At 42.1% G+C, this 14,375-nt stretch overlaps 1 long non-coding RNA gene across 1 annotated transcript; it reads right to left on the reverse strand.

Annotated features, from left to right (window-relative positions):
- Positions 1 to 11,138: 11,138 nt before the first annotated feature.
- LOC121101977 lies at positions 11,139 to 13,476 on the reverse strand. Its single transcript, XR_005833989.1, has 2 exons — positions 12,562 to 13,476; positions 11,139 to 12,419 (listed from the first exon to the last, which is right to left on the reverse strand). It is a non-coding gene; the product is annotated as an uncharacterized LOC121101977 (long non-coding RNA).
- Positions 13,477 to 14,375: the final 899 nt, after the last annotated feature.

The following is a 14,375-nucleotide window of genomic DNA, read 5'->3' on the forward strand; positions in this document are numbered from 1 at the left end:
AATTTATCTGTACCTCTGTTCGGGGACGCTTATCAGCCTAAAATCTGCAATAAAGGCATCACGATGGATGGCCAGCATTCCCACTAGATTGTGGACTGTTTCTTCTCCTTTAAATCTCCCCACATTTAAGGGGTGCTTGCATTTATTAAATCCTTGACAAATTTGTTACATAAAAAGGTGAAGCATGTCTGGGGTATGCTGAGTGTGGCTGGGGCCAAAGGGCACGTGAAAGGAAGTTCAGGGATATAAAACTAGCAAAATAATAGTGACTTTCTAACACCAGGCCAAGCATTTGAACTGTTGCAGGACAAACCTGTGCCTCCGGATCCCCTGATCTTCCATTTGCAGTAAAGAAGGCTAACAGTGTTTTTTAAAGCTATAAGTCTGCGTCAGGGTTAAAAAATAAAGCATTCAGATTTTTAGCAGAGAATAAAAGAAAAAAATGCTGTCATACATGTCACCCTCATTAGTCTGAAGCCCAGACACCATTGAGGTGAAGTTGGACATATTGACTTTGGAGTCCGACCTACAACCGAGTCTAGACTGTCACTCACTGTGTGATCTGAGCTAGCTTCCAAACCTCTCTACACATCCGTTTTAGCATCTGTAAAATGGGGATGGAACTAACACCTACATATTGTGCTGTGAGGACGAACAACGTAATGTGATGTAAAGTGGCCCCTTAGCACAGGGGCAGATAGTTGAGCGTTCAATACACATTCGCTGTTATTACACATTACAGTGAAGCACCAGCTTATCGACCTACCAACCCTACAACCTCCTTTTGCAGATGAATCAGGTGAAAATTTTGCAGGAATAACAGCTGAGTCATAAGCAGGTAAGAGTTAAGAAGTATGAGAAAACATTCAAGAATCTACATTTCCTATTTTCTCTTAAAATTTTATGGTCTGTGTAAAGACCACAAAGTCTAAGTATTATGAAACATCCTTCTAAAGACGTCTAGAATTTTGCATAGAAATTATAACTCAACATATTACATATATCTCAACATATCTCTGATCAAATGACTACTTCACTAGTAGTAACTCAGCTTCTTTTTTTCTAAGATTTTATTTATTTGACAGAGAGAGAGCAGAAGCAGGCAGAGGGAGAGGGAGAAGCAGACTTCCGGAGGAGCAGGGAGCCGGCCCCGGGGCTCAATCCCAGGACCCGGGGATCACGCCCTGAACCAAAGGGAGACGCTTAACGGACTGAGCCACCCAGGCGCCCCATAATTAAGCCTCTTAATTAAGAGTCTTAATTAAGTTTCTATTTGCCTCTTCATGGGAAAAGGACAGGGTAGGAAATTCTATCTGAAATAAGCTTGAGATCTGTAACACTAGGAAAAAAGTGTCTGCCCTTAAAAATGAAATTCACGAATACTGTATCATCTATCTGGAAAGTGACATCTGTCTTCCTAGAGCAATTTGCCACTTTTAGAATTGTTGTGAAATGCAGAAGCAGAACCTGGCTGAGAAAAATAGAAACAAATTAATATCCAATCAGTCTTCTGGAAGAAAGCTCCACTCCTCTACCATGACTCTATTCTTTCACTTCTTAGTCCATTGTCTCCACGTTCCACAATCCTTCAGCTAAACCTTGAGCCTAAGAAGGGAGCCCAGGGCCAGAGAGGGGTGAATCACATGAACCTTGCAGGCGACCTGCGTTCACATCCCAGTCTAGCTGTTTCCCAACCAGCTATGTGACTTTACCCAACCTGCTATGACTTGATATAACTTCACTTCTCTGTGAAAGGAGAATACATGAATAGAAGAATCAATCAAACTTCATCCGTCCTGCAGGAGAAGTGAGAGAGCACATGTGAGGCAGATCGGTACCGAGCTTGGCACACTGCGGTCAATAAATGGTAGCCACACTACGTGATTGCTCAGTTTAACATATCTAACCTCTCTATAACTTGTAAAGGACAAAAGAATAAACAAAACAAAACAAACAAACAAACAAAACGTCAGGCAGCCATACCCTGGGAATTCAAGGGTGATTAATGCAATAGTCTCTATGAAATCCATTGAATTATATATGACAAAGGCACCTCCCCCCAAAAACTCTTCACCTGCCAACCTCCCCTTTACATAACAATTCATACTACAGAGATTAAAAAAAAAAAAAATCAACGTTCTTGACATGTAACCCACTACTGGCCCTGAGTACAAGGGTGATTTCAGTGCCAGTGCACCAGAGACAAATTCCAGGGAAGTGACTCTAAAAAGACACCCACACCCACGCATACCTCCAGGACCTCAAAATGAAACAGCCAGATCCATAGGTACCCACAGATAGATTTCTCAGAGCAAGTCATTTCAGAAACCTACTGGGGCCAAAACCACACTCATTCCACACTGACCTGCAATTTGTGGGGCCCATACTTCCTCTTCTTCATAAGGATATCCGCTTGGGCTATAAGGACCCCACATATTCCGAGTTACCTTTGCATTCTTCTGGGTGGCACAAGCCTGTTGTACTCAGGTGAGAAGACAGAAGAATTCTGCCCTATCACATGGGCAGACATAGTGTTCGGTTACGTTCTATCAGTTAGATTATAGGGTGGAGGAACGAGATCAAATTCCAGTGTAGGAGTCTTCAGGCCTGTAATGCAAGTAAAGGTATGGATCACTGTTGTTTTGCCTTCCGCAAACACCAACTGGCCAAAAAAAGTGCGATCTGATTCTAAAATTTTACCAAAAACTGCCTGGAAGTTCTTGGAAAAGCAGAAGTGTAAGATAATGAAAAGTAAAGCCAAAGTATAAGATAAGAAAGCTGACTGCCTCAGAGCCTGTTAGCTCGACTCTGCTATTTATAGTATAGTGGTTTATTCTGTGTCAACACAATCAGGGCTGAATTCGATATGACTAACAGTCTCGGTTGATTCTCTTTAACTGGGTCAGATTAATGTGCCGGCTGCACCCCCGTGTGGGAGAACCATTAATCATAAACTCAATGTTGATGTTTCAAGGTAATGTTAAATTCTCTTTTCCAAATTGGTTGAATTATACACTGTCATGTCAACCTCTCTTTCCCCTGTGGCTTCCAGGAGAAGCCTATAAACGACAGAGGGCTGAGCCAGCTCAGTGTGTCCCTAAAGCAACTTCTAAGGAGCTAAGGAACAGCTGAGGGAGGCTTGGCCTCTAAGTTAGAGATGCCAACTGTTTGTGGTAGCGAAGAGTGAAGAGCCACGCTTCTTGGGTTCAACTCCCTGCTCTGCCACTTGTCAGCAACAAGATCTTGGGCAAGTTTCTTAGGCTCTTAACCCCACTAAACCTGCTTCTCCATTCATAAAATAGAGCTAATAATAATACCACCCTATAGAGTTTTCGATGATTAAATGAGATAATTCATTTAAAGTGCTTATCATAATGCCTGGAATATGGTAAGGGCTCAATAAATGTCAGCCATTCATAATAATAACAAATATCAGGCTAAACGAAGTTTTCCTAATAGTTTCTCTCTCAAAAACATTCCGATTGACACATACACCAGCCAGGGATTCTCAAGCTCAGTAGTGTTGACAGTTTGGACTTGATAATTCTTTGTCATGGGTGACTGTCCGATATGCATTGTAGGATATGCGTAGTGACTTCTAACCACCATGTAGCACTACCCAAGTTGTGACATCCGAAAGTGTCTCCACACATTGCCAAATGTCTCTGCGGCGGGGGGAAGGGGGGCGGTGGGGGCAAAATCACCCCAGTCTGCGGACCACTGTGCTAGATCAGTTAATAGCTGCCGTGAAGGACACACCACTTTGTCAAATCGCTCTCGACTGAATCACCTATGTCCACCACGTAACTAAATAGGAAATAAATCACACACACACAAAGCTGCCTTAAAATTACTGCCTCCCTTGCCATTAATTCAACTCTGTGCAGAGACAGTGCCTGTCGTTTTTACCTCAGGGTTCTCAGTGTCCAGCACACAATGGACAATGCATGATTGAACGAATGCATGGTGAATGAATGAAGACACTTCTGAGCCTTTTCACTTTGTGAAACAACTCTGAGTAGCATCTAGGTTTCCTCATTCTTTGACTCCAGTCAACACACAAAGGAGACAAACACTGATCACACCCTGCACACTCCCATACCATGAGGGAACACGCCACGCCGGGCCGAGCTGGGTCAGGCTCACAGGCGCAGGGGAAGGCAGGAGCACCTTTCCCACAGAGCTTCGGGGCACAGAGCCAAGGTCTGAACACCAGATCATCTGCGGCAAACAGCGCCAAGGGCGTAGCTGGAGAAGTGGGTCCAAATAGGTCAGTAAGCAAGGAGACCTGCGGCAAAATCCTGGGATGACAGGGGCTGACCCAGTGCGGCCGCAGAGCACAACACTGAAGGGAAGCTCAGAGCAGGAAACGGTGCGGAAAAATTCCACAGACAGGCAGAAATGCCTTTGGCTGGATCTGAATTTGTTTTGGATAACTTGTGATATGTTCATTGAAGGGCCCAAGATGGAATGAGACCTGGCTTGTGTCATCCACCGCTGGAATCAACCAGCTTTGTGCCCATTACCGTTTCAATCAATATACTCTGCCTTCACCCAGATCGTGGATAAGCACGCTGAACGAAGCTTTTCCTTAGAAACTAGGATTAGCTCCCCAGTGGGCCATTAAATGAAGGCGTTTAATCACACAGAGGACAACTTAAATATGCTACAATATGACACATAAATCACAAAGTTCAGCAAACAGAATTTTCGAGCGAACATCACTTCGCCTATTTACATATGAACCCCCCCCCCCAAATGATGCAACTGTAACGGGCGATTGCATGATGCTTCCGAAGCTCACAAACGAGGATTCTTAAATCCCTGGCTATTTGCTACTGAGATATAAACTGGTAAACAAACAACAGAGCTCTCTCCAGTCAGGTCAGCTCTGCCTCCTGTTCCTGCATTGCCCAACGCGCAAGTTAACCATTTGCACAATCTTAATTCAGCTAAAATGTATTTTCTTCTTATCTTTGCGCCCTTCATTATGCAGGGGTATGCAGACTCAGAGGTAATCATAACACCTGATAGCCCCATGTGAGAAGTTTCTTCTCCGGTCATGCGTTAGGAAGAACTACGTACTTTCCTTAAGGAAATACTGGGCTTTGGAGGAATGATGGAGGAAGGGAGAGCGGATAACTAATAACCTAGCATGTCTCCCTTTTTTCTTTTGCCAGGAATCCTAGACCGAGCCTGAAACTAAATTCTAGTGGTTCACTTGTGTTTGACTTTTATGCCTGGGTGTGACGTTCTCCCCTAGTTTTTATTTCTCTGAGCCTGATTTGTAATTTCTTGCTTGAAACTCACCATTTTATGGTATGGGCATATCATAAGGCACCTCAAATATTTTGTGAAATGAGGTCAAGTATGAATAAAGATTAAATAAAACAGTGATCAAAGTGCTTATGTTACGTAAATGACATTGTAAAGTGAGAGGTGGGATCAGCCTTAGTAATTAGTCAAATAGTACAATGGAAAAGACATAATTATTAGAAAACTCACAATAACATTTGGATTTTTTTGTTTTTGAGGCTTTTGGGTTTTTTTTTTGTTTTGTTTTGTTTTGTTTTTTAGGATTTTTGACCCCCCCTGGAGCATGGATGCCTTGGAGGGTTAATACCTTAAGGCTTTATCAGTCAGCAGTTTACTGAAGACCAGCTGACATGTATGTAGGATTATATACAGAAGGGGATCCTGATAGGAAAAAAAATCCAGAAAGGGCAGGTAAGATAATGTCAAGAACCAGCCTCGTAATCTTTAAATGGTGCTGTTGCAGCCCCAAGGAATGTCTTGGCAGTATTGCACAGTTTCTTGGCGATACTATACCAACACGTCAATCACGGTGACCGCCCCACCCGTAGCCCTACGGAAGAGGCAACTCGAGCACCCATATTTTACCTCTGCAAGGTTCAGCCCTTGACCAGAGGGCGGTCAGCCCTCACTGCCACCCGGACCTAGAGTAAATACAAAAGATTTCCTGTTTATCCTAATTCAGCAGCGGATCACAGAACACAGGTGGAGTCATTTCCATCAGCAAACTGCTACTACAGAACAAGTAATAATGCATGTGGTTCAGAATTCTAGAGAAACAGTGAAAAAAAGTATGCTTCCTTCCCGCCCCCTCTGGAACCATTCACTTCTCCAACGAAAGTAACATTGTCATTGGGGCGCCTGGGTGGCTCAGTTAAGCGCCTGCCTTGGGCTCAGGCCATGGTATCAGGGTCCTGGGATAGAGCCTGCCTTGGGTTCCCTGCTCAGCAGGGAGTCTGCTTCTCCCCCTTCCTCTGCTCCCCCCTGCACAACCCCCTTGCCCCTGCTCACGCTCTCTCTCTTTCAAACTTAAAAAAAAAAAAAGCTTAAAAAAAGAAAGTAACATTGTTGCTAGTTTACAGCTAGCCTTTAACTCAAACTTAAAAAAAAAAAAAGCTTAAAAAAAGAAAAGAAAGTAACATTGTTGCTAGTTTACAGCTAGCCTTTAAGAAATTTTCTGTTAATTCGTAAAAATTTATAGTCTCACAAGCTCAAAACTTGAATAATCATCAAATTTTTCTTTTCTTCCAACCTTCCGCATCCAGTTAATTCAAAAGTTCTAAATTCTATTTCAAAAGGCACGTGACCTCTGTTGTCCTTGTTGATTTTATCGCTACTGCACCAGTCATCCAGTTAATTCAAAAGTCCTAAATTCTATTTCAAAAGGCACATGACCTCTGTTGTCCTTGTTGATTTTATCGCTACTGCACCAGCGGCTTTACTTGTCTCCCCGAGTCTGCTCATCTCTTTCACATAGCTACCAGAGTAATCCTTTCTGTTGCTGTGACCTCTATTATGAAACACATTACATATATGAATAATATGAACATATTATACATACAAAATGGTATACACATAATGACTTCCGTCTATATTTTCCAGAATAACAGTACAACCCTCCATGTGCCTACCGGCGTAAGTCATAGACCAATACCAGCACTTTGGAAACCCATTCCGTGCACTCTTTTGTTTGTTTTCCCCCCTCCACCCTAGAGGAGCCACTTTTCTAAAAACTGAGTTCTCCCATTATCTTGGGATTTATTGTAGCCCAATAAAATAAAATTATAGTTTTGCAGGTTTTTGAGACATTCATAAAGGGAATTACACTGATTGATTGATTGATTGATTGATTAGACAGAGAGAGACAGCCAGCGAGAGAGGGAACACAAGCTATTTATTTATTTATTCATTTATTTATTAGACAGAGACAGCCAGCGAGAGAGGGAACACAAGCAGGGGGAGTGGGAGAGGAAGAAGCAGGCTCCTAGTGGAGGAGCCCGATGTGGGACTCGATCCCAGAACTCCGGGATCACGCCCTGAGCAGACGCTTAACGACTGCGCCACCCAGGCGCCCCTGGGAATTACACTGAATGCATGTCTCTGGGACTTGCCTTCTCAACTCAGAGTTGTTTTGATGTTTGTCCATGTAGCAGTAATTCATTGGTTCTTCCTTTTCTTGCTGTATCATATTCCACTGTATGACTGTACCACACTTTTCTTAGGCATTCTCCATGCATTTGAATTGCTTGCTCTTTTTGAGCCATTTTTAATAATACTTCTAGAAACACACTCATTTTTTTTTAAGTAGGCTCCACACCCAGCATGGAGCCCAATATGGAGCTTGAACTCACGACCCTGAGATCAAGACCTCAAGGAGAGTGAGAGTCAGACGCTTCACTGACTGAGCCACCCAGGCACCCCCTACTGTAGATGTTCTCGTATATACCCTGGTGCACATATATAAGAGTCCATCAGCTATATATCTAAGAGGGAAATTCCGGGTTGTAGGATCGCCCATCTTCAAGTTCACTGAGTAATATCAACCTCTGCTCCAAAGCACTGGACTAATTATATTTCCACCAGCAGCACGTGAGAGGTCCTGTCATTCCACGTCCTTGCTAACACTTCAGATTTTAAAATTTTGCCAACCTCTCATGAGTGTGCTGTGGTACCTCATTGTTTTCACTTGCATTTCTATGAAGATGATGTGACCAAGCATTCCTTGTCTCTTTTTAGTAGTGCTCTGGCTGCCTCCTACAAGTGTTTACTTATACAAGCTTTATCAATATTCAGTTATCAGTATTTTCTACTTATTACTATGATTTCTCTTTAACCCATGGATTAATTTCCAAATGTATATGATTTTTAAGGTTCTTTGTTACTGATTTCTAACTTAAATGCATTGATGCCCATGAATGTGTTATATTTGGTATTCATTCTTCATAAACTTTTAAGAATTTGTTCTATGGACAAGTAAGTACATAGTCAATTTTCATATATGCCCATGTTCTCTTGAAAAAAATGTGTATTCTCCAGTAATTGGGTGAAATTGGTTGCAGAAACATATCTCAAGTTCTACCATCATCTAGGTCATTCCTAGAGTCAATCAGGCAGTTTGAACCTCAGAAACGCAAAGATGAGGGTTGCAGCTAAACTTACCATTTTAGCTGACATCTACTTTAAAGTAAAATCTTTGGGGAAGAGCATCAAAATTCACTTCTGAAGAAAAAAGTAGCATCAAAATTCACTTCTGAAGAAAAATGTAAAGTAAGGTTAAGGAGAATTCAACAGGGACGCCTGGATGGCTCAGTTGGTTAAGCATCTGCCTTTGGCTCAGGTCCTGGGATTGAGTCATGTGTCGGGCTCCTTGCTCAGCGGGGAACCTGCTCCTCCCTCTGCCTGCTGCTCCCCTGCTTGTGCTCTCTCTCTCTTTCTCTCTCTCTCTGACAAATAAATAAAAATCTTCAAAGGAAAAAAAAAGGAGAATTCAACATACAATAAGGGTGCTGAATGAGGAAGTGAGAAGAGGAAGAAAATTAGCTTCTATCTCATAATTTTGTCTAGGGCCAGCCTCTAGCCTTCCTCTTTTCTTATGCTTTCTGAGGTGGTGGCTAATTATTCTGAAAATTGATCAATGCCAAAATGATCAGTGATTATCTGTGCTAATTGGCCAATATGACTCCCCTCCAAGGTGACATTTGTATTTAAACAGTCTTTCTGAAGACTCAATGCCAGAATCCAAATGTCATGACTTTTTTTTTGAGAGAGAGTGCGAGCACATAAGCGCGCATGTGCGTGGAAGGGTGGTATGCAGAGGGAGAGGGACAGAGAGAATCTTAAGCAGGTTCCATGCCCAATGTGGAGCCCATCGCAGGGCTAACCTCACGATCCTGAGCTGAAATCAAGAGTGGCTCACTTAACCACTGAACCACTCAAGTGCCCCTATCATGACTAACGTTTATCCAGTCACCTCATCTCTAACTACCGTTTATTCATTCCCACAAATTTGAGAGAAACATTCCTCCTCTATCCAAAGGCTACCATCCTTGATTCCATCCTCTCCCTCCGCTAGTGTAAGACGCTGATCCACTGAATCCAACATCCCAAGAGACGTTTCCCTTAATGATTCTAATCCATGAGAGCCATCCAGGGGAGACTCCCCAGTGATTCCATGACCTTCTGGTAGTGGGGGTGGGGTAAGGATTACTCCTCAGGTCCAAGGCAATTCTCTGGCAATTTTCTACTTTAAATTTTCTACTTAACTTTACTTTTCTACTTAACTTTTGACAGAGCATCTTGACAATCCTCCACCAGCTTTTTTGGTATTTCATGGAATCGTGAAATAACAAAGAGAAATAGAAATAGCTAGAATATTAGAAATATAGTTGGTAACATCTCTGTTGTAAAGGCAAAAATTACTGAAACACTCTTTCTCAATAGATTATCAGTTCTGATATTTGAAAGTAACCAACTGCTGAGAAGTCCCATGACCACCTTCCTACCGCTCCAGCTTGGCTCTTTCTTGGACCCAGAGCATTTCTCAGTGCTTGTCATGTTTATCCCTGCGCTGGACCCAGATATTCTCTACACTATTTCTTGGGATCCTATCACATGATACAAAATTTGGAGTTGACTGTAGTCTCTCCACCTACCCCCATCTTGCTGCCCTCAAACACAAGAAATCTGTATTTATAAGGATTTTACTGTTAACAGTAGGGAAATTGAAAGGAAAATGCCAAAGTAAAACAAAGAAACAAACACAAGAGTGTTAAAAATATTAAGAAATCCAAAAAGTTCTCAAAGCCATGGTCCTTTCAGATTCCTGCTAGGATGGAAACTAGGACAGAATTCAGTGAGATAACCTGCTGTTCATTCTTTTCTTTAGAGTTGAATCTATCAAACTTCTTGACTCCTTTGTGTTCCTACCTAAGGGGAAAGGTGTGTTGATCCTCACCACAAAATGCTCTTTTCCAAAATATTCTTGTCAAGGCATAATAATAGGTGGCACTCTCTTCTACTGAGACCTCACACCATTCAAGAATAATTGTCAGGGGCACCTGGCAGGCTCATTCGGTGGAGCATGTGACTCTTGATCTCGGGGTCATGAGTTCGAGCCCAGTAGAGCTTACATTTAAAAAAAAAAAGAATAATTGTCTCACACTAGTTCCCCATAGTCTGGCACTGGTTTGGGAGCAAAAGTCACGGGGGAAGGAAAGGAGCATCTAAGCAAAATCTCCTTTCACGACTTTGTCTAAGTCAGCCCCATAAATCACTTTTGTTCAGTTTTTCCATGGGCTCTTGGTCAACTCCTTTCAACTGCATCCAAAATAAGTTAGTCATGCAAAACAATAAAAAAGCTCTATATATACACCTAAGCATGAAAAGCTTAGGGAGCTTGAACTTGCTCCTGAGATCCTAGAGCTTCGTCCACCAAGAACACTATGATTGATGCACAGGTCATGCTCTGAGGGGATCCGAGAAATGTAGGGAGTTAAATTCAATCTTAGCAGTACAGTGAAGTATTCAAGGGCCTGGCTTATAGAGCCACACCGTCTGGGTTTGGATGAGGGCTATTTCCTAGTTGTGTGGCCTTGGGCAAGGTAATTAATCTATTTCCTCATTTCTTACAATGGCTTATTGTGAGAATTACACAAGTTAATATACGTAAAACACTAAGAAAGTTTCCTGGCATATAGTAAGCACTATTTAAGTGTTTTATTTATTTGTTTGTTTATAAATAATCTCTACACCCAACGTGGAACTTGAACTCACAATCCCAAGATCAAGAGTCACATCCTCTACAGACTGAGCCAGCCAGGCGCTCCTAAGTGTTTTATATTTTTATTATTTACATTAGTATTAACTTTATTTTATAGCTACATTTTCTGAAAGCCATTTTTAACCACAAGAAGTTTGGCCCCAAATTGGATATATTATATGTGACAGGAAAAAGAGAAACATTTTCATTATAAAGTCCTCTGAGTTTTGTATTGAATACAGTGTTCCTTATTGATTAGGGTAGATTTTATTTACCTGCAAAATACACTCACCACCACGTACAATGAGAAGAATACAATATGCAACTTCTGGCATTAGTTACCTAAAGCATCAATGTCTACATTAGAAATGACCAAAACACTTAACAACAGTTTCTTTCTTATTTCACAACCAAAATTCCCAGCACACAGCGTTCAACCTGCGCATCTCTTTCCTGATCCCTCGCTGTTCTTAAACACCTGTTTAAGGGCTTTTGGTCCAATCATTGTAAAGATATTTTACTTTGGGAAGTTATCAATAATTTCCTCGCTGCAAAATCCAATGGCTTCATCTCAATTGCCATTCTTCTTGGCAAATCTCCAATACCATTTTCTAAGGGGACGGAAGAGACCACAATGACAAGACAGGAAGTCCTGGGCTGGCCCTGATGAAGCTAAGTCACAAGGCTTTCAAGAGCTGGTGGAAAAGTATAAACTTGATTCCACAGTCACTGAAGTTGTTGAAAGCTGTGTACAAGAGTAGTTTGGCAGTGGTGCTGGATTAAATTGAGGAGAAGAAAACTCAGAGACAGAGACACCATCAGAAAGGCCTTGCTGTTATCCAGGCCAAAGTGTCCAGAGCTCAGAGTAGGGCATTGACTGAGCGATGGAGAGGAAGGGGTTAGTTAGTTGATTATATTTGCAATTGAAGGATAATTTCTGGTCCCACAGCATAATTACACTTCAGTAGATTGACTTGTAAGGTGTCTTCCCAGTCACCCTCCATGCCCCCCACCAACTGGCTGTAAATCCCCTGAGCTGAGTGGCTTCTCCTTAGCCTGCTAATGCCTAACATAGCATCTAGCCCCAACATAGATACATAAGACATGCTTTTTAAGTGAAAAAACTATTAAATGTAAAAACTAGTGAAGGCAGAATTGGACATGAGACATGAGAATCATTAGTTGACATTATCAATCAATGACTTTAGGCTGCCTCCCATTTACATGAAGGAAAGATGACTTTCACTGTTCCAGTTTCTAGCGGAGACTCTGTAACAAAGTCAGAACGAGCAAAACCACCCAATTTTCCAGTGGTTATCAAGATTCTTCTCATTGTCGCCTGCTTCTCCTGCAGCAAACGATAAGCAAAAATTATACAGGGCAGGCTTCACCGCCTCCCCTAAGTTGGTTCTTTCCTTACTTCTCTTTTCCGTCGATGTCACCTTATTCTTTTCCTCTTTTATCATATTCCTTGATTTCTCTTTCCTTACCTGAAAAGCTATGTCTTTGTCTCAGGTCTAGGGCTTTCATTCAGGGAGGAGTAAACCCAGAGCACAGACAAGGACAGAGTCTCCTTTCAAGGAGTGGCTCCGGTTTCTCACAGCATCTTGGGGTGGGGCCTGGGAAGAGTCCGTGTCCACTGAAGAACAATACAGCCTTCATCCCTGCTACTCTGCTATCTTTTTTAGTCCTGCTCACCCCGAGGGAATTAGACTCTTCCGTGGCTTTAATGTCACATTGGTCTTGCTTGGTGAACTCTGCTTCTGTTCTGGATTATTGGATTTGAATACAACATTTTTTAGGAACGTATACTCCATGAGGAAATGTTCAAGGTTTATAAATCGGGGGGCAATTAGACACAACTATATTGACCATGATCCTAATTTTATTTTTAAAAATGTTTACTTATCCATCTCTACTTTAATACTCCTATAAAAATGTAAGTCCCGGTGGTGGTTGAACCATGGATGACTTTATTTTTGTAGTTTTTTATACTTTGCTGTTTCCCCCAAATTTAATGTATTATGGAAAAGTCAGCATCCTGTTTGCTTTCTCTCCATCTTTACCACAACTCAGAGTTGCTTCCCAGCTACGCTTCCCCTGGCTGCTCCAGCTTGCCTCCCTGATTCTCTTCCCCTGCCTCTTCCTGTCTGACACAGGCAGCCCCTCAACTGGTACAGTCACAGGACTGGAGTCCTGCTTGCTGGGGAGAAGGTACTTTAGTATGTCACAATATCCACATCATCTAGGTAGGGCTAGAGGCCTAGGCTCTGCTTCAGCAGCCACCTGGGGATAAAGAAAATGGAAACATCAATAAACCATATCTTTAAGACTTTGGTCCCTATTTATAAAGGCTTCTGGGGCACCTGAGTGGTTCAGTCGGTTAAGCGTCCAACTCCTGATTTTGGCTCAGGTCATGATTGTGAGACTGAGCCCAGGTTGGACTCTGAGCTTAGTGCAGAGTCTGCTTAAGATTCTTGCTCTTGCCCTCTCCCTCTACCCCCGCCTCCACCCCCTATGTGCACATGCTCTCAAAAGAAAGAAAGAAAGAAAGAAAGAAAGAAAGAAAGAAAGAAAGAAAGAAAGAAAGAAAGAAAGAAAGAAAGAAAAGAAAGAAAGAAAGGAAGGAAGGAAAAAAGGCTCTCCTCCTCTTTTATGGGAAATTTGTCATTCCTGCTGTTAGTTTGCCTTAATAACATCAAAGAGACTTCACAGAATCAGAACTCTCAGTCTTTGAGAATCTTAATGATTAAAGAACCTCTTAGGCTGCAAGTTCAGGACCACTCATGATCTCCATCTTGGTAGATGTGAGCAAAAACAGTTGTTAGGATGCCTGGGGGGCTCAGTCAGTCAAGCGTCTGTCTTCAGCTCAGGTCATGATCCCAGGGTCCGGAGATCGAGCCCGCATTGAGTTCCTTGCTCGTCAGGGTCTCAGGGGAGCCTGCTTCTCCCTCTGCCTACTGCAGCTCCCCTGCTTGTGCGCACATACTCTCCCTCTCTCTGACAAATAAATAAAATCTTTAAAAACATAAAAGTTAATAAAAAAAGTTTCTACATTGATGGAGCCTTATAACAGAAGTCTTGAATTCTTTATTATTCCTATTATAACTCGATTCCTTCATGCTAATGCTTTTTCAACAGATAATTGCTGAAAACATAATGGTAAAAAGGATTAGGAAGGAGAAATTTCCACTACTCACAGACAATATGACTGCCCAAATAGAAGCTACAAAAGAATCTACAGATACATTAGAATTAATATTGGTCCAGATCTGGATCACAAACAGGTTGGAATCAATTCTTT

This window comes from Ursus maritimus, unplaced genomic scaffold (genome assembly GCF_017311325.1).
Source record: "Ursus maritimus isolate PB19 unplaced genomic scaffold, ASM1731132v1 scaffold_12, whole genome shotgun sequence".
Taxonomy (NCBI): domain Eukaryota; kingdom Metazoa; phylum Chordata; class Mammalia; order Carnivora; family Ursidae; genus Ursus; species Ursus maritimus.